This window comes from Salvelinus alpinus, chromosome 3 (assembly GCF_045679555.1).
Source record: "Salvelinus alpinus chromosome 3, SLU_Salpinus.1, whole genome shotgun sequence".
NCBI classification, from domain to species: Eukaryota; Metazoa; Chordata; class Actinopteri; order Salmoniformes; family Salmonidae; genus Salvelinus; species Salvelinus alpinus.
The window spans coordinates 57,093,237-57,117,031 of record NC_092088.1 but is presented as its reverse complement, the minus strand read 5'-3'; the positions used below and the strand labels follow the sequence as shown (position 1 = coordinate 57,117,031).

At 43.1% G+C, this 23,795-nt stretch overlaps 1 protein-coding gene and 1 long non-coding RNA gene across 3 annotated transcripts in view; one reads left to right on the top strand and one right to left on the bottom strand.

Moving 5' to 3' along the window:
• Positions 1 to 23,795, bottom strand: part of LOC139570987 (inactive phospholipase D5-like) — a 102,315-nt gene that overhangs the window by 34,758 nt on the left and 43,762 nt on the right. The gene's annotated exons all lie outside the window — the stretch shown is intronic.
• LOC139570986 (uncharacterized) lies at positions 14,756 to 23,128 on the top strand. Its single transcript, XR_011674215.1, has 2 exons — positions 14,756 to 15,700; positions 22,853 to 23,128. It is a non-coding gene; the product is annotated as an uncharacterized lncRNA (long non-coding RNA).

The window sequence follows — 23,795 nt, the reverse complement described above, 5'->3', positions numbered from 1 at the left end:
AGTTGGAAAACGCTGTCCCTTAAACACTTTAGCATGTATACAGCTATCCAGCTATACAGCTTATGCCCCCAACAAACCAGATTTGTCTTTCTTTCAGCATATACTTCAAGTGTTGAGTTGTACTGATCTAAACTGACTGTGCCTGACAATCAGGGATTTATGGTTGGTTTCATAGAAGTTACAATATAAATGTGCTTCACTTGGGTCGGTCATATTTATAACAAGATAATTGCAATAACTAAAAAGCAGAAATACATGCTTTAATCCATACTTGGCTCTCAGCAGTGATTAACAGATGGCTGCACACCTCTTCTGTGCGGGTTCAGTAACCTACAACATTCCTTCATCAAGTCCCAGAGATCTCTAAGCACTCAGTTTTAACCTCTACCCACCCACAAGGTTGGTCTACCACAGTCGCTGTACCAGAAGAACTGTCATCGCTCACCAGCCTCACCTTCAGAACACCTAGAAGCCAAACACACGCACATCCAGAGATACAACTTGTAACGGAAAGGGCAGGGGAAATTACATGATATAAATATTAAACTGTGTAAGAAAAAGTAGTTATACACTTGTGTTACACATAAGTGCTCAAGAAGGTTAAACAGGAAAAGCGATGACAACTGCCAACACTGACTTAGATTGGAAATATTACTCTGGGCTTTAGCTAAAGTCAGGTTTTTCAATCGTGACTTCTTTGTAAACACACCTTACTTTCCCATTAAAAAAAGACAATGATTGATCTTTTTCTGAGGAACATCTAATCGAAGAGGAGGATTTCTTATCAAACTTGGCATGTTGTACAGACAAGCAAGAAGCAGAGTATAACTATATACTACACTCAATTTCCCATCTGTACTCTTGTGAGAGGATCTTCCCTCCTAATTTAGTAGGAAAAGTCGAGGCCTACAGCACTTCTTGACATCTAACAGCTTGGTACTTGTTAAAGAACAGGGCCCGGTTTCCCGATAGCGATGGAATTTAGGCTGACAAGTATTTTAAAGATGCATCATTCCTACAATGTCACATGCGTTTCCCAAAACACCATGCAGAGATAATTGCGTCGTTGGAGCATATGTTGATACTGATAGGATCGAAAGATAGGGAGTAACTGCTCTCGGATCAACTTTCTCCGTTCAAATCTTTCCATAACATTATAATTATTTCACAATACTGATGACGGATCGGCTCCTAGAGAGATAAGCCCAATATGGCTGCAAAAATCACAGATTTGGCACACCAAAAAATGTTGCCTGCGCTACAGAAGTCTATATACTGTAGATCTGCTAATACAAGATTAGTAAAGTCGCAGTACACTACTATTTTTATGAATATATTTTTTGGGGTTCCCTGCTGTGTTCGACCAAAGCACCGATTGCTACCAGGTCCTCCTAATTAAAAAGCTGCATGGAGATACATTGCCAATGTATGACTCCCTTGCGAAAAAAGATTTCAGTAAGAGTGCAGTATAACTGCAGCACACTGTAGTATAACTGTAGTCAGAGTGCAGTATAACTGCAGCACACTGTAGTATAACTGTAGTTAGAATGCTGTATAACTGAACATTTAATGGCATTGATTTTTGGCCTAAAATATCAGCCATCGACCTCCTTGACCTCTAAAAATTGGTATCGACTATAAGAAATCCATATCAGTCGTTCTGTAGTTAATATTTAAATGCAGTCATCTTGGTTTCCATTTTAAGCATGTTTTTATAGCCAATGTCACTCGTTTTTATCAATTGCAAAGACACTGGCAACTTTGTGTCTGTAGTCAACTTTGTTCTGAAGTTATCAGCCATGACACAGATACTATAAACCATGTGATTCTATGTTTAGTGAAGATCTTCTGTGTTTAAAGTGACGCGGGAGGGCAAAAAAAGAGTCTAACGATGCACTTAGCTGTTCTACGAGTGATCTGAGGCAGGTGTTAGATTACAACGTTTATAATGATGGTTTTGGGAAACAGCTCAGATTTAACACTGCTCTTATCTTTTTGATTCTTTTTTTTGTATTTCCTACCCCCTTTTTCTCCCCAACTTCGTGGTATCCAATTGGTAGTTACAGTCTTGTCTCATCGCTACAACTCCCGTACGGACTCGGGAGAGGCGAAGGTTGAGAGGCGTGCGTCCTCCGCAACAGAACCCAACCAAACCGCACTGCTTCTTGACACAATGCCCACTTAACCCAGAAGCCAGCCACACCAATGTGTCGGAGGAAACACCGTACACCTGCCGACCGTGTCAACGTGCACTGTGCCCGGCCCGCTACAGGAGTCGCTAGTGCGCGATGGGACAAGGACATCGCTGCCGGCCAAACCCTCCCCTAACCCGGACGACGCTGGGCCAATTGTGCACCGCCCTGTGGGTCTCCCGGTCACGGCCGGCTGCGTCAGAGCCTGGACTTGAATCCAGAATCTCTAGTGGCACAGCTAGCACTGCAATGCAGTACCTTAGACCACTGCGCCACTCGGGAGGCCCAATGCTGCTCCTATCTAACAATGAACTTAGCCGTAAGATGATTTTAGGAAAAAGGGCACTGATGATGTCTCAGGTAGACTGCCATGGGTGCTGAGACTCATGATGAACACTGACAAAGGCACCAGGGTGAAAGAATTGGAATGGATTTTGAATAATTGTTTGACACATTTCCTAAACAACAGACACTTAATGCATATTGGTGTAAGAACTGTGTTTACCATTTACATATAGACACTTTACACACAGGGGACTTACAGTAGTGTGGAGAATGTGTAAAATCCAGTTAAGACACACCAAAACGGTGTAATCAGTTAGATTGATTTGATAAGAAAACTTCAAGTTCTTTGGAGGACCAGATTTTTAAAAGAAAGATATCTGATTGATGGCACTGTGTGTGCAATCTTAGAGATGCTCTTTCTTGAATTATAAATAAATACCTCTGAGTTTCTTTATGTCTCTGAAGGTTGGTGCTAAATCCTCTTCCTGAATAATGTTTAAAAGATATCACATTTTTCAAGATTTTCCCTTTAACAAGTACAAATGGCTTCTACCCAACATTAACAGTGAAATCTTCAGATCTTGCACCTCTCCAAAGGTGTAACTAAAACAAAGAGAAGTGGAATAAGTTAAAGGAAAAGCAATTAGAGTAGCTTTACTTCACCTAAGGTAGAAGGATAGCTACAGTAAGAAATAGTGAGGTGTACTGTATATCTATCAAACAATGGATATTGCAGTATATGGCTTTATTTGATATACTACTTAAAAGTTATTACATTAAGAAGAGTAATTAAATTATCCAGTGGATATTACATTATGTTGTACCAAGAACAAAGGGAGGGCCCTCCGTTGGGTGAGCCCACAGGAAAATCTTCATATATGTTCTTGTATACATGTTATGTAATTGTCAATGGTGTGCGTACTGGGAGCGGAGTCAGGTGCAGGAGAGCAGAGAGTTGTGAACAGGGCACACTTTATTGAGGCAGGAGAAACCAACAGACGGACGCCACTATGTCGAAACCTCCAGCCAAATGGCAAAAGTGCAAAACACACAAACAGTCACAATAATTATGTTCAAACAAATAAACATACTTCGTGACAAAACACGGAATAAACGAACACCAGTCTAGCGCGTCAAAATTGACACGTAACACAAAACAATTTCACACAAAGACATAAGGGGGAACAGAGGAATAAATACATGTAGTGTGATTGGGGAATGAAAACCAGGTGTGTAGGGAACAAGACAAAACAAATGGATAAATGAAAAATGGAGCGGCGATGGCTAGACGCCGCCCGAACAAGTAGAGGAGCCGACTTCGGCGGAAGTCGTGACAGTAATGCACCAACATACAGTACATGCATGTTGTTTCAAAGCAACACACAAGAGATCATACCCTAGGGGCATCATTTGAAAGATCAAAACAACTTCCTAATACACCGAAACATGGTATATGCTGAGGTCTGTAACAGTTTTGCTAAGGTTGACTGTACATCAACAATATAGGCAGTAATCGACCCAATTTAAATCAGCCTCATTTATTCATCAAGTGGAATCAATTTATTGGTACACTAATTCAGAGTGACATTGATCAAACTTAAGCAAACGATCTGTATTCATGATATTGAATTGATAGATTAGGATTGCCCCTAAAATGGAGTTCAAGGACTTTTAAATTGATTCAGTTAAGTTCCATAGAACGGCTGCAGCCATTGGAACAAACAAAAGCATACCTAAAATAAATTAATGAAACAATTTTCAATAATTAATAATTATATAACATACTTATTTTACAAGCACAACGATTTACAACATTTGTGTCATTGAACTATTCCCCAGAGCACAATATATACATATATAAAATATCTCTCATCACCTGATGTTGCACTGTGTCTTCGGTGTGCATATCTCTGACACCTGCAACAAAGTGCTGGCAAACGCACCACCTAGTCCAAACAGTGTCTGGTTCCTCAGTCTCCTGGCTCCTGTCTTCTTATTCACTGTCTTTCTACCGCTATGCCCATCCACACACACAGTGTTGTTCACTACAGTACTGTGCCTCCTCTTTGAATGACAGTGTGTAGGTCCCCTGAGCCAGTGAGTCAGGCCAGGACAGTGTGTCCTGTCAGCCGGATGAGTCTCTGCACATACTCAGCACATCAAGGCTAAGCACTCTGGGATGTATGGTCTTTCGCTGGACACGCTCACTCCTTTTCCATTTCCAGAGTGAAGGACAGACTGTATTCATGTTGGCTGATGGCCCAGACAAGATACTTACAGTGAAAATGGTACCATTTTTCCATGGCCCTGATATTTCCATCTAGAAGTGCGGAGATGCTCAAGTTGTGTTGGTTTAGAATTAATAATTTGTTATACTGGTTTGATTTTGTCCAGAGGCTGGTTAAAAGCCTCTCAGATGAATGTGTGACACCATGAGACAACAGTGTGACACAACAGTGCGACTTCAGAAATGTTGCAGATCCCCAGGTACCCCAGGACCAAGATTGACATGGAAATTCAACTAAGGAACAAGCATTCATATAGCCTACATACTGTATAGGCTACTGCAAACTGATCCTGACATTAACATAGTGCCCATAACTCTTTTGACACATTTGATCCTGTAAAGTCAGAACTGTGAATTAATGATAACGAGTTGGGCTTAGAGCTTGGCAAACAAGTCCAGACAGCTTTATGATAGCTGTATTGGTGCGGAGGCTGTCTGGCTATATGCCAGATATTTCAGTTTCAATCCGACGGCCAGTCACATAGCTGAACCAATCAATGGAACCTGGATCTCATCTATCATGAAGACAAGCAGATAGGAGGTGACGGGATGGAATATCAAGGGGAAGTTTGGTTTCAAGGAAAAGTAGCCTAATCAGCACTGACACAAATGATAGTAACAGCTTAGTTGAAGAGGGCTGATTTGGAGGGAGAAAACCCACTTAAAGAAAAATCCTATACTTGAAAGTGCCATCTAAGCCTCCATTTCAGCAGGCACTTTGTAAGCCTACACATCTGATAATATAATCGACAATCACTGGTATACCATCACATGGTAAGATTGGCTGTGATCATGCTCATCTGCCAACAGTTAGCATTAGCATATTTATTGTCACTCAATTCACAGTTTATCCTAGATACCCAACTCACTGTTTCTTTCCTAATGTAATATCACCACTTAAACAAGAGACAAGCCAAGTCTCAATCTGTTGGCAATTTGTGCAGAGGCATTACTGCTGCAACATTCATCAATACCCAATCAGCGGGGGATTGCCATCAATTCATTCCATCGGGACTGGGCCTAAAGGTTAGCGCTGATTCCTGCCAGAATTATCATTACTCCAGTCTGCATTATGAGAAGTAATTTACTATTTCAATACTAACATGTTATAGAAAAAATGTAGCCTGCCACATGGTCTAGGTCAGTATCTATCTAATTTACAGTACCAGTCAAAAGTTTGGACACACCTACTCATTCAAGGGTTTTTCTTTAATTTTTACTATTTTATACATTGTAGTCATCAAAACTATGAAATAACACATACAGAATCGTGTACTAACCAAAACAGTGTTACATTCAAAATATATTTGAGATTCTTCAAAGTAGCCACCTTTTGCCTTGATGACAGCTTTGCACACTCTTGCCATTCTCTCAACCAGCTTCACCTGGAATGCTTTTCCAACAGTCTTAAAGGAGCACTTGTTGGCTACTTTTCCTTCACTCTGTGGTCCAACTCATCCCAAACCATCTCAGTTGGGTTGAGGTCAGGTGATTGTGGCCAGGTCATCTGATGTAGCACTCCATCACTCTCCTTCTTGGTAAAATAGCCCTTACAAAGCCTGGAGTTGGGTCATTGTCCTGTTGAAAAACAAATAGTCCCACTAAACACAAACAAGATGGGATTGCATATCACTGCAGAATGCTGTGGTAGCCATGCTGGTTAAGTGTGCCTTGAATTCTAAATAAATCACTGACAGTGTCACCAGCAAAGCACCATCACATCTCCTCCTCCATGCTTCACTGTGGGAACCACACATGGGGAGATAATCCGTTCATCTACTCTGCATCTCACAAAGACATGGCGGTTGGAACCAAAAATCTCAAATTTGGACTCATCGACCAAAGGATACAGTGGCTTGCGAAAGTATTCACCCCCTTGGCATTTTTCCTATTTTGTTGCCTTACAACCTGGAATTAAAATGGATTTTGGGGGGTTCGTATCATTTGATTTACACAAAATGCCTACCAATTTGAAGATAAAAATATTTTATATTCTGATACAAACAACAAATAAGACAAAAAAACAGAAAACTTGAGCGTGCATAACTATTCACCCCTCCATAGTCAATACTTTGTAGAGCCACCTTTTGCAGCAATTACAGCTGCAAGTTTCTTGGGGTATGTCTCTATAAGCTTGGCACATCTAGCCACTGGGATTTTTGCCCATTCTTTAAGGCAAAACTGCTCCAGCTCCTTCAAGTTGGATGATTTCTGCTGGTGTACAGCAATCTTTAAGTCATACCACAGATTCTCAATTGGATTGAGGTCTGGGCTTTGACTAGGCCATTCCAAGACATTTAAATGTTTCCCCTTAAACCACTCAAGTGTTGCTTTAGCAGTATGCTTAGGGTCATTGTCCTGCTGGAAGGTGAACCTCCTCCCTGTCTCAAATCTCTGGAAGACTGAAACAGGTTTCCCTCAAGAATTTCCCTGTATTTAGCATCATCCATCGTTCCTTCAATTCTGGCCAGTTTCCCAGTCCCTGCCGATGAAAAACATCCCCACTGCATGATGCTGCCACCACCATGCTTCACTGTGGAGATGGTGCTCTCGGGGTGATGAGAGGTGTTGGGTTTGCACCAGACATAGCATTTTCCTTGATGGCCAAAAAGCAACATTTTAGTCTCATCTGACCAGAGTACTTTCTTCCATATGTTTTGGGAGTCTCCCACATGCCTTTTGGCGAACACCAAACATGTTTGCTTATTTTTTTCTGGCCACTCTATCGTAAGCCCAGCTCTGTGGAGTGTAGGGCTTAAAGTGGTCCTATGGACAGATACTCCAATCTCCGCTGTGGAGCTTTGCAGCTTCTTCAGGGTTATCTTTGGTCTCTTTGTTGCCTCTCTGATTAATGCCCTCCTTACCTGGTCCGTGAGTTTGGGTGGGCGGCCCTCTCTTGGCAGGTTTGTTGCGGTGCCCTATTCTTTCCAATTTTTAATAATGGATTTAATGGTGCTCCGTGGGATGTTCAAAGTTACTTGAACTCAGTGAAGCACTTATTTGGGCTGCAATCTGAGGTGCAGTTAACTCTAATGAACTTATCCTCTGCAGCAGAGATAACTCTGGGTCTTTCCTGTGGCGGTACTCATGAGAGCCAGTTGATTATAGCGCTTGATGGTTTTTGCGACTGCAGTTTAAGAAACTTTCAAAGTTCTTGTCTTAAAGTAATGATGGACTGTTACTTCCCTTTGCTTATTTGAATTGTTCTTGCCATAATATGGACTTGGTCTTTTACCAAATAGGGCTATCTTCTGTATACCACCCCTACCTTTGTCTGATTGGCTCAAACGCATTATGAAGGAAAGAAATTCCAAAAATTAACTTCAACAAGGCACACCTGTTAATTGAAATGCATTCCAGGTGATTACCTCATGAAGCTGGTTGAGAGAATGCCAAGAGTGTGCAAAGCTGTCATCATGGCAAAGGGTGGCTACTTTGAAGAATCTCAAATATAAAAACACTTTTTTGGTGTGTTATTTCATAGTTTTTATGTCTTAACTATTAACTAAACCTTAGAATGAGTACCTGTGTCCAGACTTTTGACTGGTATTGTATGTCTGCGCTCGGAGGTAGACAGGCGTGAGCTAGCTACATGCCAGTGACTGACATGTGTTTTTTAGGTTTTATTTATTCGCACCAAAGAAAGAAGTGGAAGCCAAACAGTATAGATCAAAAACTGGTAAAAAAAGGTGTGGAGTTGAAAGTCCAAAAGGTCTTAAATGAAAACCACACCAGAAATATAAGCACAAAAAATCTGTTAAACAAAACACATTAATGATACTTGTACATGATATACTCAGTAAGAAAAGTGTGCTGCATGGGTTCCAACAGGAGGAGCTTTGCTGTCTGTGATTGGTTATTGGCACCCATGTCACCCACTGATTAATGCTGCTGCCAATCACACAATGGAGTGATGGGTGTTTAAATGGTATAGAGTTTAGCTCTAATGGTTCCTTGACTTTAGCATGTTCAATTGCACCAGCACCTCTACTTCCAGCGGCTATGCTCCTCTCTCCTCTGTCTCTCAGAGTCTTAGCTGGTAAAGATTGCGTCTACTATAGTCTGAAGGACTGGGAACCGCTCCCTGCCTTGCATGGCAGCTCAGCCCATTAATTACAGCCAGGGCCCTCCTGATCAATAAGTCAATTAAGCCTCCATTAGAGCGACATGAGAGCTGAGGCCTCCAGACACCTACTAATACCAGATGGGAGCAAACTTCCCCACATTCCTGTGAAGCATCAGCCTGGGACTTTAATGACCAGAGGACAGCTGGTGCAGAACGAACACCATGATGATAGGAAAATTGCGATGGGAATTCCAGAACTGCTGCACTGACAGAAAAACAGCCATTTTCCTCAAGACAAGGGATCAATTAAATACTATTTGTGTCAGAGGACTCTGCTGCCTGTTAGAATAGAAAAGCCTTGAACACTTCAAATACAAAAGTAGGCAAAACAAACGAATGTATGCTGGTGCAGAAACATCAGTTTTAGCAGCTGCAATAGGCTACCACTGTTCTCCATTTACAGTAGAAGTAGTATATTTTTTGCAGACTCCTCCGGTTCTTCTAATGTTGCTTCTTGCTTCCTGCCTCAGCCCTCTCTGCATATCTGTAGAGTATCATATTGCCATGGGCAGGTCACTATCCACTATCAACCTCTCTCCGTAGGGACCATCTTTACTGTGGAATCAGCACTATTTACAATGGCACTGCCAGGATTGATCTGTGTCTGGTTTAGAGGGGGTGTAAACTCCCATCAGGACTGATCTGTGTCTGGTTTAGAGGGGGTGTAAACTCCCATCAGGACTGATCTGTGTCTGGTTTAGAGGGGCTGTAAACTCCCATCAGGACTGATCTGTGTCTGGTTTAGAGGGGGTGTAAACTCCCATCAGGACTGATCTGTGTCTGGTTTAGAGGGGGTGTAAACTCCCATCAGGACTGATCTGTGTCTGGTTTAGAGGGGGTGTAAACTCCCATCAGGACTGATCTGTGTCTGGTTTAGAGGGGGTGTAAACTCCCATCAGGACTGATCTGTGTCTGGTTTAGAGGGGGTGTAAACTCCCATCAGGACTGTTCTAAGCCGCATACTTAAAAGCCAGACTCCGACAGACTCTGCAAGCTAAATAACTCATTAAAGCTTTGCCAATAGGAACAAGTGTGCTTATCTCTTGACAAGCCACAGGCAAAAATTATTCATTAAGGAGGAGGTAAAAACAATGAGCAAATGTTTTGACTTCAGGGGAGATTCCAGGACATGACGGGGTTGAATTATTTGGTCTTTGTTTCAAGCAGGGTTTTTGTCGGTAAAGAACATAATCAGCGGATCGTGTAACCGGAGGTATTGTTATTAATCAAAGGAGGATTATCAAAAATATAAACGTAACATGTTGGTCCCATGTTTCATGAACTGAACTTATTTGTCACAAATGTTGTTTACATCCCTGTTAGTGAACATTTCTCCTTTGCCAAGATAATCCATCCATCTGACAGGTGTGGCATATCAGGAAGGTGATTAAACAGCATGATCATTACACAGGTGTAAACAACACAATGCCATAGATGTCTCAAGTTCTGAGAGAGCATGCAATTGGCAACCAGAGCTGTTGCCAGAAGAAATAATGTTACTTTTCTCTAGAGAATTTGGACAAACTGTCAGAAATCGTCTCAGGGAAGCTCATCTCCATGCTCGTTGTCCTCACCAGGGTCTTGACCTGACTGCAGTTCGGCGTCGTAACCGAATTCAGTTGGCAAATGCTCACCTTCGATGGCCACTGGCATGCTGGAGAAGTGTGCTCTTCATGGATGAATTCCGGTTTCAATTGTAAGGGGCAAATGACAGACCATGTGTATGGCGTTGTGTGGGCGAGCGGATTACTCATGTCAATGGTGGGAACAGAGTGCCCCATGGTGGCATTGGGGTTATGGTATGGGCAGGCATATGCTACAGACATCGAACACAATTGTATTTTATTGTTGGCAATTTGAATGCACAGCGATACCGTGACGAGTTCCTGAGGCCCATTGTCATGCCATTCTTTCGCCGCCATCACCTCATGTTTCAGCATGATAATGCACGGCCTCTTGTCGCAAGGATCTGTACACAATTCCTGGAAGCTGAAAATGTCACAGTTCTCCCATGGCCTGCATACTCACCAGACATGTAACCCATTGAGCATGTTTGGGATGCTCTAGATTGACGTGTGAGACAGCGTGTTCCAGTTCCCGCCAATATCCAGCAACTTCGCACAGCCATTGAAGAGGAGTGAGACAGCATTCCACAGGCCACAATCAACAGCCTGATCAACTCTATGCGAAGGAGATGATACTGACTGTTTTTCTGATCCATGCCCCTACCTTGTTTTAAGATATCTGTGACCAACAGATGCATATATGTATTCCCAGTAATGTGAAATCCATAGATTAGGGCCTAATTTATTTATTTCAATTTCCTTATATGAACTGTAACTCAGTAGAATCTTAGAAATTGTTGCATTTTGCATTCCTATTTTTGTTCAGTGTATAATTGCATTTCATGGGGAAAGCCTCAGCATAGGGCAAATAAAATAGGACCTCACCACTGGAGGACTCCACCGCAGACATGAACATTATATATTGATGAAGACCATAAACCAATTTGGAAGTTACCAACAGGGGAGAATTCAGAGAGAAAAAGCCATCTCATAACAGGAACAAGGACATTATTATGGTCCCAGCATTATAATAATTGTATTACATCAAAGCAAATATTTGTCAAGGGCAACTTTGGGAGACGAGGCAGCATTGCTAGAAGAAAAAAGAACACCAACACTTTGTAGTGAGAGTTCAGATAGCTGTTTTTCATCAGGAGAACTGATTGAGTGTGTGATGACGCGACAATGCATCTCTCAGCCATCAAGGCTGCGACAATGACAGGACTGCAGCGGCCACACTAATATGACATGTCTCCGGCAGCTTAATGAGCTGCCTGGGAGGCAGACAAGGAGACAGGGTAGACGTAGAGCACACTGTTACCTGAGAATACTCCTCAATGCAACACATACTGGCGATAGCTAGCTAACCGCTGGTGTTGACATCAAAATGGGTTACACTAGTTAGCTATTAGCAATGGATTATCTTTAAGATGATAGGTATGCATACTGTGTATATATATATATATGTACACACACAGTATATACTCTGATTAGGACTGCTTGATTTATCACCTACAATGCTAAACCTTGAAGCAATTAGACATTGGCTTAATGAAAATGTATTGAGTGAAATGTTGTGTGAATTCTGCAACACTGATGACATTTGCCAGTTCATTTGTTATACTTTTGCTATTAAGCAATCAGTGTGACAGATACAACCTACCTGCATTAGGAAAATGGATTATGTTTGTGTCTATTTGTGTGTGTGTGTGTGTGTGTGTGTGTGTGTGTGTGTGTGTGTGTGTGTGTGTGTGTGTGTGTGTGTGTGTGTGTGTGTGTGTGTGTGTGTGTGTGTGTGTGTGTGTGTGTGTGTGTGTGTGTGTGTGTGTGTGTGTGTGTGTGTGTGTGTGTGTGTGTGTACGTGCGTGTCTTTGTGTTTGTGTGTGTGCATGTGTGTTTGCAAGTGTGACATGAAATATTGTGAATGACTGCAAAATGTATATATATTTTTTCCAGTAATGGAGAAACAGATGGGTAAAACGCTCTGCCAGATTCAGTTTCCCACATGAAATATATTATAGTATACTATGGTATAAATAGTATAGTATTCACTGTAGTGTTTTACGGACTTTCCTGTAGTATTCACTGTAGTATTTACTGTAGTATTTACAGTTAACTATAGTATAGTATAGTATATTAAATACTGTAGTAAAATAACTGTAGTATATACTATAGCAATGAATGTATTTTTTTTGCAGTGTTTTTGCGGACTGTTACTGTACTATTTACTATAGTGTTTTATTATCTTTGGCATAGAATTGGAGGAAACCTACTGGATAAATTCTAAGAGAGAACATTTTCAATAACCTGTAGGTAGTTAGGACTTGGGTCTGAACAGATAGTTCAGAGCTTCGGCTCTTTCTATAACCTGTAGGTAACACAGTATGGTCTATACTTGGCATGCAGGTTTCTCACTCGACTGAAATTTACAGAATGGGTACCTGGAGGGAAATGTGGGAGGGTCATGCTTTTTCAATTTTAGTCAAAGAGATGGTTAAGTATTTTTAAAATCTAGTCCAGGGAATAGTCATGTAATTTATAATTGATGAAATTCCAATATTTCTAAGTGTTTTAGAATTAGTTGCTTATTATCCTGTATGTGACTCGTTTCAGGAAGCTAGGCGTATGTCGCTACTTCATAGGAGCGGCATTTGAACGTAAACATTTTGTTTTTTTCAAAATGTGTTTTTTGGCAGAAATGCCTTCTGGAACATTTGATGCGCCATAATAAAAATGTTGTATTCCATTCATAAATACAAGTAAAAGTGTTAAATTACGAGCCTAGTTGGTTTAGCCACGGAAAAAGACAAGAACCCTCCCGCTAGCCGTAATTGGCTGAGATCATGGATGGGCTGGACATGACAGGAGATGAGTTTGGATTGGTCTGCCATGTAGCACGCTTCTGTCTATAATGTGAGCTTTTCAGTATGTGTTGACAGTCCTTTCTACCGTGCCGTTTTTGAAAGATATAACGTTAGCCATCGAGAACTACAAAAGTTTTGCTACTTTTCTCAACAACATTGATTCCCTGAATTTAGCAGGCGCTATCGACAGATCAGTTGGAAAAAGTGATGGGCTACTTTGTGTACACGCCACGGTCAGTGTGAAACGGAGTGACTTGACACAACACTGGCCAAACAAGACATAGCTACAAACAAGTTAAATGAGTTAAATGGTCCCAGTCTGCCATGAAGCATTCATCCATGTATGCAGGTAAGAGTCCAACTACATTTTCAGATATAAGTTTCACATTTAGTCAGAAAGTCATTTTTATTGCAAGTTAAAGCATACTGTTAGTTAGCTACTTTGGTTTTAGAAGTGGGGGGGACATAATATTTATTTATATATATTTTTATCCAGTCGGATAATCACTCCAAACAGCCTATCCGACCACTCAGAGGCATCCACATGGTCCTAAAGCACACCGTTGCCTCGTTTGGTATCACATTCCAATGTTACAACTGGGGGGGACAAAAATGCAACTTCAGAATGTGGAGGGGACATGTCCACCCCCCCCGTCCCCGTCCCCGTCCCCGTCCCCGTCCCCAGTGAATGTTGCGCCACTGCGTGTATGATCTGTGTAGTGTCTAAACAAATGACTCCACTTCGACCGGATTATTACATGACCCATTACATTTTACATTTACATTTTAGTCATTTAGCAGACGCTCTTATCCAGAGCGACTTACAGTAGAGTGCATACATTTTATTACATTTTTACATACTGAGACAAGGATATCCCTACCGGCCAAGAGCAGACGCTCTTATCCAGAGCGACTTACAGTAGAGTGCATACATTTTATTACATTTTGAAGGAAATGCTATAACCACCCCCCAGCCACATCTAGTTAAGTGGATGGGTCACTATTGTCTAGACATGTACACATGTTAATGAAATACAATAGATGGCCGTAATCACCCCCAGACACACCCGGCACATCTAGTTAAGTGGATGGGTCACTATTGTCTAGACATTGTCTAGACATTGTCTAGACAACCATGCACTCCCATCAAATTAGCCGGGTGTGTCTGGGGGTGATTACGGCCTTCTATTGTATTTCATTAACATGTGTACATGTCTAGACAATAGTGACCCATCCACTTAACTAGATGTGGCTGGGGGGTGGTTATAGCATTTCCTTCACATGACCCATCAATTTAGACAAGTGTGTCGGTAAGAGTCATCTAATAATTCAAAAATATTTATGAATTATATTTTATCTGGACACTTTCTGTTTTTGATATTGAACTATGCAAGTAACCACATCACTTTACCGTTTACACCTTCTGTATCCTGTGCATGTGTAGCAGTGTGATGTTGTTCCCCTAGATTACGCACCAAATTGCACACAAGGACCAATTCAAATAGGCCAGGTCAAGAGGGGATGTTAATAATTTGATAATAATAATAATAATTCAGTGTATTTTTTTATTTAATTACAGCTGCATAGCTAATGTTTTTATTTGGTGTACAAACACTTTTTCATACCAATATTGTACATACAAGTGATTGTAAAAGTTTTGTATATTTTGGTTTGGCCCATCGCGGGTTATCTGTATTCCCATACCACTTTATCGTTCTCTTTTGCCTGACCCTCGGCTAGCAAGGTATGTTGTCCTTGGCTCCGAAACTGTTTAATATAAAACCGTCATAAGGTTATACAATGTACTGTTTTGCAACCATACGTTTGTTATAGTGTGGACAGTAGGAATTTATGTTAACAAGTTTCACATAGCTCACTGACTGGGGTATCTGTTGTAACTTCTGAGTACTTGTGACAGTGGTTGAGTGAGTGTCCATGTGCTCGCGCAGGTGCCGGAGAGCTGTGACTGCACCAAGGGTAACGTGTGTGTTGTCTCTTCGTGTGCAGGTATGTCTTTTATTTTGTCAGAATTATGTTCTGTATAGTTTTACTTGTATATGCTGTTGTGCAGCGAGTGTGTGCACGCAGCACCTGTTAATTCCTTTTGGCGCTCTTTTGCCTGACCCTCGGCTAGCAAGGTGCCGGAGAGCTGTGACTGCACCAAGGGTAACGTGTGTGTTGTCTCTTCGTGTGCAGGGCAAATAAAAAGATTTCAACGAGCAGACCATCAGTTGTGGCAGCGTCCTAATTAAAAATACACAACGCAGAATGAACCACGCTACAAACTGGTGCCGCGACCTGCCGACTGGTTAGCTCAAGCTGACCACCGGAGCTGTGCATGTGGAGGAGATGCGCGACCCGCGCATGCGCACTTGTTGATGGTTTGCTATAAGTGAATGTATACTGTAAATAGTGAAGGTGAATGTAGCATATTCACTAGATAATTGTATTGGTGTTCATTTGCATGTTTTGAGGGAATTTGTTTATTGCATTTTTTTTGTATTTGTATGCAGTAAATTACATTGTAGTTTAGTTCTCTATTGAGCCATGGAAGACTCTCAAGTCCATAAGATGAGTTATGCTGGGGATTTTGGTGTGGTTAGTGTGGGTAGAGGGAGGGGTGTCTATGCATTTACACCATTGGTACAGTCAGCTCCTGGGAGTAGAGTGGCTGCTAGTCCTGAGTTTACAAGCACTGGGAGGGGTAGGCTGTTTACTCCACCTGACCAGGGTCTCCCACCTCTGTCTCTTGATGTACCATTGTCCCCAGTCCTCAGTAATAATGGGACACCGAGTCAGCTTAGTGACCTTATTAAGCAGATTGGTTCAGAGATAGGAGAATCTATCAGAGCGAGTTTACTGCAGCCTGGGGCTTCAAGTCTTTCTCCTGCCCATTCCCCTGAACAATGTGGGTCAACTTTTATTGATGCGTCCAAGCTGAATCTGGTTGTGAAGTCAGAGGTTAGTGCTCCACCTTTCTTCAGGGGTGATGGCTCAGATAAGTACTCTGTCCTGGAGTGGGAGGAGCTAATGGGAGTCTACCTAGAGAAGAGGGGTTACACTGGGTCTGAGAATGTTGGGGAGGTGATGTCTAGGCTCATGGGGAGGGCACGGGATGTGACCAAAGTCTGGATGCGTAACAACCCTGTTGTCACAGATGTTAAGGCAGTGTTCAGTGTTCTCAAGCAACACTTTGGGGATACTGTCTACTCAGGTATGCCATTAGCTGATTTCTATTCAATGAGACCATATGCTAATGAGGGTCCACTAGATTTCTGGATTAGGCTTAACAAAGCTGCAGAGGCAGCTGAACAGTACCTTGTAAGTGAGGGTAGAACCTTGCCCAATCAGTGCTCAGAGTTGGCAGTCATGTTTGTACGCAACTGTCCTGATAAAGAGTTGGCCCAAGTGTTCAAATGCAAACCCCTTCGTGACTGGACAGCCAGTGAGGTACAGGATCGTTTGGATGAACTGTTAAGGGAGCGTAAAGCATGTAGAACACAACTTTCACAGCAGGTGGCTGCTGTCTTCGACTCCCCCCAGGAGGAAGTGGATCCTGAGAGCAGACCTAATGTGTCATCTTTTTCTCGATGTGGCCGTGAACCAGAACAGGCCCAATCTGTATCTGAGGGTGGGACATTAGAGAAAGTTTTGAGTATGCTAGAGAAGGCTCTTGTCAGCAATACTCAGTCTGTGAACAGAGGGCCCCGTAAACAGTTCCCCAAACGTGAGCGTGAGTGCGCTGTCTGTGGAAGCACTAATCACTGGACCAAAGCTCACTGTCAGATGCACCAGCTGTGTTTCAAGTGCTTCTCTCCTGGCCACATGAGCTTTGACTGTAGTGAGACTGGGAAGCGAAAGAGCCCTGTATGTGGACAGACTGGCAGGTCTCAGGAAAACTAGAAAGTCTCCATTCTGAGGAGGGCAATGTGAGGCAGTCTAATTTTTCCTCCACTGATGATGATATCCAATCTGTTTATTCTTATTTTTGTGAGTCAGTACCCAAGAACAACACAGTCATTTTTCAGAACACAATGAGAATTTCTCAGAATGACAGTTTGTTTTACACCACCGTGCTAGTACAGGATAAAGTTGAGCTGAAGGGGATGTTAGATAGTGGGTCCATGGCTACTACTCTGCGCGCAGATATTGTACCTCGGTTGAGGGAGGCAGGAGTGGTAGAGGGGAACTTTCTAGCTCCTTCAGACATCATACTGGTGGGTTGTGGTGGGACGCAAACTAGCCCAGTGGGCATGTGTGACTTGAAACTACAGCTTTATGGCTTCAGTTATGTAGTCCCAGTGCTGATTGTAGATGGGCAGGTTGATGAACTCATTGTTGGCACTAACGTGTTGAAGTCTCTGATTAGACAGTTCAAATCAAATGACAGCTACTGGCGGGTGGTGGGTACGCCAGGTCCCTCTGGCCAGTGTGAGGACAGCCAGTTCCTGCGTCTCCTATCAAATCTGGAGAGATGGAGAGGAGACTCCATCCCAGATAAAGTGGGCACCATTAAGTTGAAGAGGGCAGTAACGCTCCAACCCATGAGTGAGCATCTGGTGTGGGGCCGCTTACCCCCAAAGACAAAACTCTCTGTGGGCAGTACTGTTGTTGTCGAGCCCAGCACGTCTCGTTGTGTGAATCGACACATACTAGTAGGGAGAGTAGTTACGCCTCTGTGGGGGGATGGATGGCTCCCTGTGAAGATTGTGAATCCAACAACTTCGCCAGTTACCCTGAGACGAAATGCTAAAGTGGCAGATGTGTACCCTTGTATTGCATTGGAGGATTTTGATGATGTCAAGCAGCAAGCTGCTTACCAGAACGTGGCAAAAGTACAATGTGACAGCTCACATGGCAGTCTTACAGCTAAGAGTTCAGTTGGTGGCAGTGTAGTTAATGACAACAGTACACTGAGCAATCTTGGACTTCAAGGCCTGTCTGTTGAGGAGTGTCCAGTTTCACAGTTCTGGAAAGACAAACTTGTCGGCTTAATTGAGAAGTATGACACGGTGTTCTCTAGACATAGCCTGGATTGTGGAGAGGCAAAAGAGTTCTGCCATCGCATACGGCTGACTGATGACCGCCCATTTCGATTACCTTATCGTAGGCTTTCTCCAGCTGATTACCAAAAACTCAGGGAAACACTGGATGATATGGAGGAAAAGGAAATCGTCAGAAAATCCAGCAGCGAGTATGCCTCACCATTGGTGCTGGTATGGAAAAAGAATGGGGACTTGCGTCTATGTACTGACTTTAGGTGGTTAAACGCCCGCACAGTGAAGGATGCTCATCCACTGCCTCATCAGGCTGATGTACTGGCGGCGCTGGGAGGTAATGCCTTCTTCAGCACAATGGACTTGACATCTGGGTACTACAATGTGCCACTGCATGAAGAGGATAAGAAATACACTGCCTTTTCCTCTCCTTTAGGTCTGCACGAGTACAATCGTTTGCCTCAGGGCCTTTGCAACAGCCCAGCTACTTTTATGAGAATGATGCTGACCATCTTTGGGGACCAAAACTTTCTAAGTCTCCTTTGCTATTTGGATGATCTGATGGTTTTTGCTAAGACGGAGGAAGAGAGTCTGCAGAGACTTGAGATGGTTTTCCAGCGGTTGCAGGAGCACAATCTTAAACTGTCTCCGTCTAAGTGCAAGTTTTTGAGGAGGTCTGTTAAGTTTTTGGGCCACATCATTTCTCAGGAGGGCGTAGCCACTGATCCTGCTAAGGTTCAAACCATTTTGAATGTGACTGAGAGTGAGATGATGGAAGCTGATGGTGTCACTCCGTCTCCTAGCAAAATCCGTTCTTTCCTTGGTATGGTAGTATACTATCAACACTACATTGAGAATTGTTCCATGGTTGCTAGGCCATTGTTTCAGCTGACTACAGGTCAGAAGAAGCCTAGGAGAGGCAAGGGCAGAAAGAGGCCTGGTCCCTCTCGCAGGCTCACTGCTGCAGACTGGACTGCTGAATGTCAACTCGCGTTTGAAGCTTTGAAAGCAGCACTAGTTGACCAGGCACTGCTGGCTCATCCAGATTTTTCTCAGCCATTTTTGCTTTCTGTTGATGCATCTACTAGTGGTTTGGGAGCTGTACTATCCCAAGTGCAAGATGGGAAGGCCATAGCCAGGCCAATAGCTTTTGCTAGTAAATCTCTTAATCATGCACAATCCAAGTATCCTGCTCACCGGCTGGAATTTCTAGCCATGAAATGGGCCATTCATGATAAGTTCAGCCATTGGCTGCGAGGGCATAAGTTTACGGTGTGGACCGACAACAATCCACTCAAATATATTCTTACAAAGCCGAGACTTGATGCATGTGAGCAGAGATGGGTTGCAAAGCTGGCACCTTTTGATTTTGATATCCAGTACATACCAGGGCCCAAGAATGTCGTTGCTGATGCTTTGAGCAGAGAGCCATTTGTCCGCTCCAAAGTTCTGCACCGACTGACAAGAATTCCATATGATGTCCTGCTGGAGGAAGCCAGAGGTCTTCGACTGGATGATGTACAAGACATGTTCCGTCTCTCCTGTGAGCAGCCCGAGGCTGGCTGTGGAACGTCTATGGCTCCTGGGAGTGAGTTGAGTAGAGCTGGAGACGATGTCAGTGGGTTGGTTTCCTGTGAAGAGGTGTCTGCTGTCCTCCAGGCCCATCGCCGATGGGATGATGGTGCCACAGTGAGGGCCGTTTCACATGTGCAGCACCTTGAGAAGTTGATGTCCATGGGTCAGAGCCCTTTACCTGTCCTTACACACAAGGAGCTGTATGATAACCAGTCACTGGATCCTATCATCAGCAGAGTAATGTTCTTTGTAGATAGAGGCCGGCGCCCATCTAGGAGAGAGCGAGTCTTTGAAGCTAAAGAAACAGTTTATACTCTAAGACAGTGGGGGAAACTCACCACGCGGTTAGGGATTCTGTATCGTGTCTCAAAACACCCAGTGAGTAAGAAGAAAATATTCCAGTATGTTGTACCTGTGTCTTTGAGAGGCCTTGTGTTGAAGGGAGTTCATGATGATGCTGGTCATCAGGGTCAGCAGCGCACATTGTGGCTCACGAGACAGCGGTTTTACTGGGAATCTATGGAGAAGGATGTCAAGGAATACGTGGCCCACTGTAAGAGATGTGTGTTGAGTAAAGCACCTGAGCCTGAAGCAAGAGCTCCACTTGTCTCCATTGTGACAACGGCACCTTTAGAACTTGTGTGTATTGATTTCTGGACTGCCGAAGATTCAAACAACAAGTCTATTGATGTGTTAGTAGTGACTGATCACTTTACTAAGCTGGCCTGTGCGTATCCATGTCCAAACCAGTCTGCTAAGACTGTTGCTCGTGTTCTCTGGAATAATTTCTTCTGCATTTATGGGTTCGCTGATTGCATCCATTCTGACAGGGGTGCTAACTTTGAGAGTTTACTTATTGCAGAATTACTTCAGTTATCTGGTGTTGAAAAGTCCCACACCACACCTTATCATCCCATGGGTAACGGTCAAGCAGAACGTCTGAATCGCACACTGGGTGGGATGATTAGAGCTCTGCCAGCTAGGTCTAAGGCTAAATGGCCTCAGATGTTGAACACATTGACATTCTCCTATAACTGCACTGTTCATGAGACTACTGGGTTTCCACCCTTCTTCTTGATGTTCGGACGCACCCCTAGGTTGCCGGTAGATGTTATGTTTGAAAGTGTGCTGTTGGATGGGGACACAGTAGATGTGGATAAGTATGTCCAGTCTCTGGGTGAGGATCTGAGAGAGGCCATGACATTGGCCCAGCAGCATGCCAGTAAGCAACAAAAGAGACAAGCCGAGGTCTACAACAGACGGTCTAAGGGTCACTCGGTGCAGAAGGGAGATAGAGTTCTACTTGCTAACAAGGGGGAGAGGGGCAAGAAGAAACTGGCTGATCGCTGGGAGAGTGTGGTGTACATAGTGGTTGCAAAGAACAGCTCACTGAACACATATCGTATCCAACACCCTACCACTGGACGCATCAAAACTGTGCATAGGAACCTGATTATGCCAGTCAACTTTCTGCCTTTACCTTCGTGGGAGGAACCTGAGGGTCACGGATCTCTATCGAGTGGTGACGTGATCTCTGAGATGTCTGCAAAGTCCAGCCAAATGGATGGGAGTGACGCCAGGACTGTCCACTGGGTAGCAGGCCTTCCTGAGTCTTCTGGGAGGATACTCCAAGAGGATGGTGAAGTCCCGGCTGATGGAAGTGAGGTGGAACAACCGTATGAAGTCCCCTTAAGTGAGGTGTGCTCAGCAGAAGTGGACCAGAGAGATATCCCCGAAGCCTACAAGAGTTCTGATTGCGAAACTCCATTCAGTGTGGATGATGTTACCTTGGTTGAAGATGCTTCGTCAGTGTGGTCTGTGACAATCTACCAGGATTCTGATCAGTCGTCTGACACTACTAGTGTTGAGTCGGTAACTGAAAGTGGGCTGGCTCCGGAGATCTGTAGTACTCCCCATCCTGAGGTTAGACCTCTGAGCAGGGTTAGTGCTGTCTGTGACATTCCTGCTAGGTTTGTGGGTGAGGGTGTTCGGACTAGACTAGGTAGACTTATTAAGCCAGTGGATAGGCTAATCCAAACTATGTCTACACAGGAAATGAAACAGTTCTTGGTTTCTCAGTGACGGTAGGATATTGCCTACCTTTTCTTTTGTAGGAATGTAGGAATCTAAGCATGTCTTAGAATGATTTGTGGGTTTGTCTAATATATTTGACAATTCATGTAACTTTGTGTGTAGTCCATCGGCATAAAATGTATATGGCATTTTTCGTATACGGTTGAATAAGGGATTAGCTACCCCTTATTTTTCCTAATCCTTCGCGGGATAGCTTTTCAGCTGATCGACCATTTGTGGGTCTAGAATTAAGGGACTACACTGGGTTACTCTGTCGCCCTGTGGGTGTGAATTTTCTTTTCTTTCTTTGCTTTGTTACCTTTGAGGTAGTGTGTTTTGTTTTGGGCCTATAATCTAGTGTAAAACAGTGGGGGTGAATGTAGCAGTGTGATGTTGTTCCCCTAGATTACGCACCAAATTGCACACAAGGACCAATTCAAATAGGCCAGGTCAAGAGGGGATGTTAATAATTTGATAATAATAATAATAATTCAGTGTATTTTTTTATTTAATTACAGCTGCATAGCTAATGTTTTTATTTGGTGTACAAACACTTTTTCATACCAATATTGTACATACAAGTGATTGTAAAAGTTTTGTATATTTTGGTTTGGCCCATCGCGGGTTATCTGTATTCCCATACCACTTTATCGTTCTCTTTTGCCTGACCCTCGGCTAGCAAGGTATGTTGTCCTTGGCTCCGAAACTGTTTAATATAAAACCGTCATAAGGTTATACAATGTACTGTTTTGCAACCATACGTTTGTTATAGTGTGGACAGTAGGAATTTATGTTAACAAGTTTCACATAGCTCACTGACTGGGGTATCTGTTGTAACTTCTGAGTACTTGTGACAGTGGTTGAGTGAGTGTCCATGTGCTCGCGCAGGTGCCGGAGAGCTGTGACTGCACCAAGGGTAACGTGTGTGTTGTCTCTTCGTGTGCAGGTATGTCTTTTATTTTGTCAGAATTATGTTCTGTATAGTTTTACTTGTATATGCTGTTGTGCAGCGAGTGTGTGCACGCAGCACCTGTTAATTCCTTTTGGCGCTCTTTTGCCTGACCCTCGGCTAGCAAGGTGCCGGAGAGCTGTGACTGCACCAAGGGTAACGTGTGTGTTGTCTCTTCGTGTGCAGGGCAAATAAAAAGATTTCAACGAGCAGACCATCAGTTGTGGCAGCGTCCTAATTAAAAATACACAACGCAGAATGAACCACGCTACACATGTGACAAATACATTTTTGCTCCCAGACTGGGACAATTTTATTTGATGTAGGGTGTGTTTACCACATGGCCTCACATGCGAATCCTTAAAGAGATGGGTGGGGCTAAGGCTTAAGAGGGTGTGAACGATGCTGAATGGGTGAAGACAAAGAAGCACTCTCCAGTAGGTGTACCCAAACATTCAAGGACCATTTTCTCAAAAGTGAGGTTACCTAGTTTAGCAACTTTCAAAGCAGAATTACTTTCCCATTGTACCTCAACTGCAGTGCATTATATACCATTTTCTAGCTCTGAGTCTCTACTTTTATCCAATGTAATAAACACCATTTCAAATGTTGCTACATAAGACCGAATCAAGGCGGTCGGTCACATATATTGATGCTCTGATTATCCACTGTGCATGCAATATCAAGTGTGCTTATAGGCTATTTAGTGTGGTCTCAATCAAATGATCCATAGCCTATAGGCTACAAAGTACATGTTCGGAGAAGCACAGACCAAAGTTATATTTCTAAGATAGCTGCTTGGATTGTGTAAATAAAACTAGCCTACATTACACACTGCAATGGATATTCCAGCCCTGAGTCCCGGCTGCCTAACCAATGGCT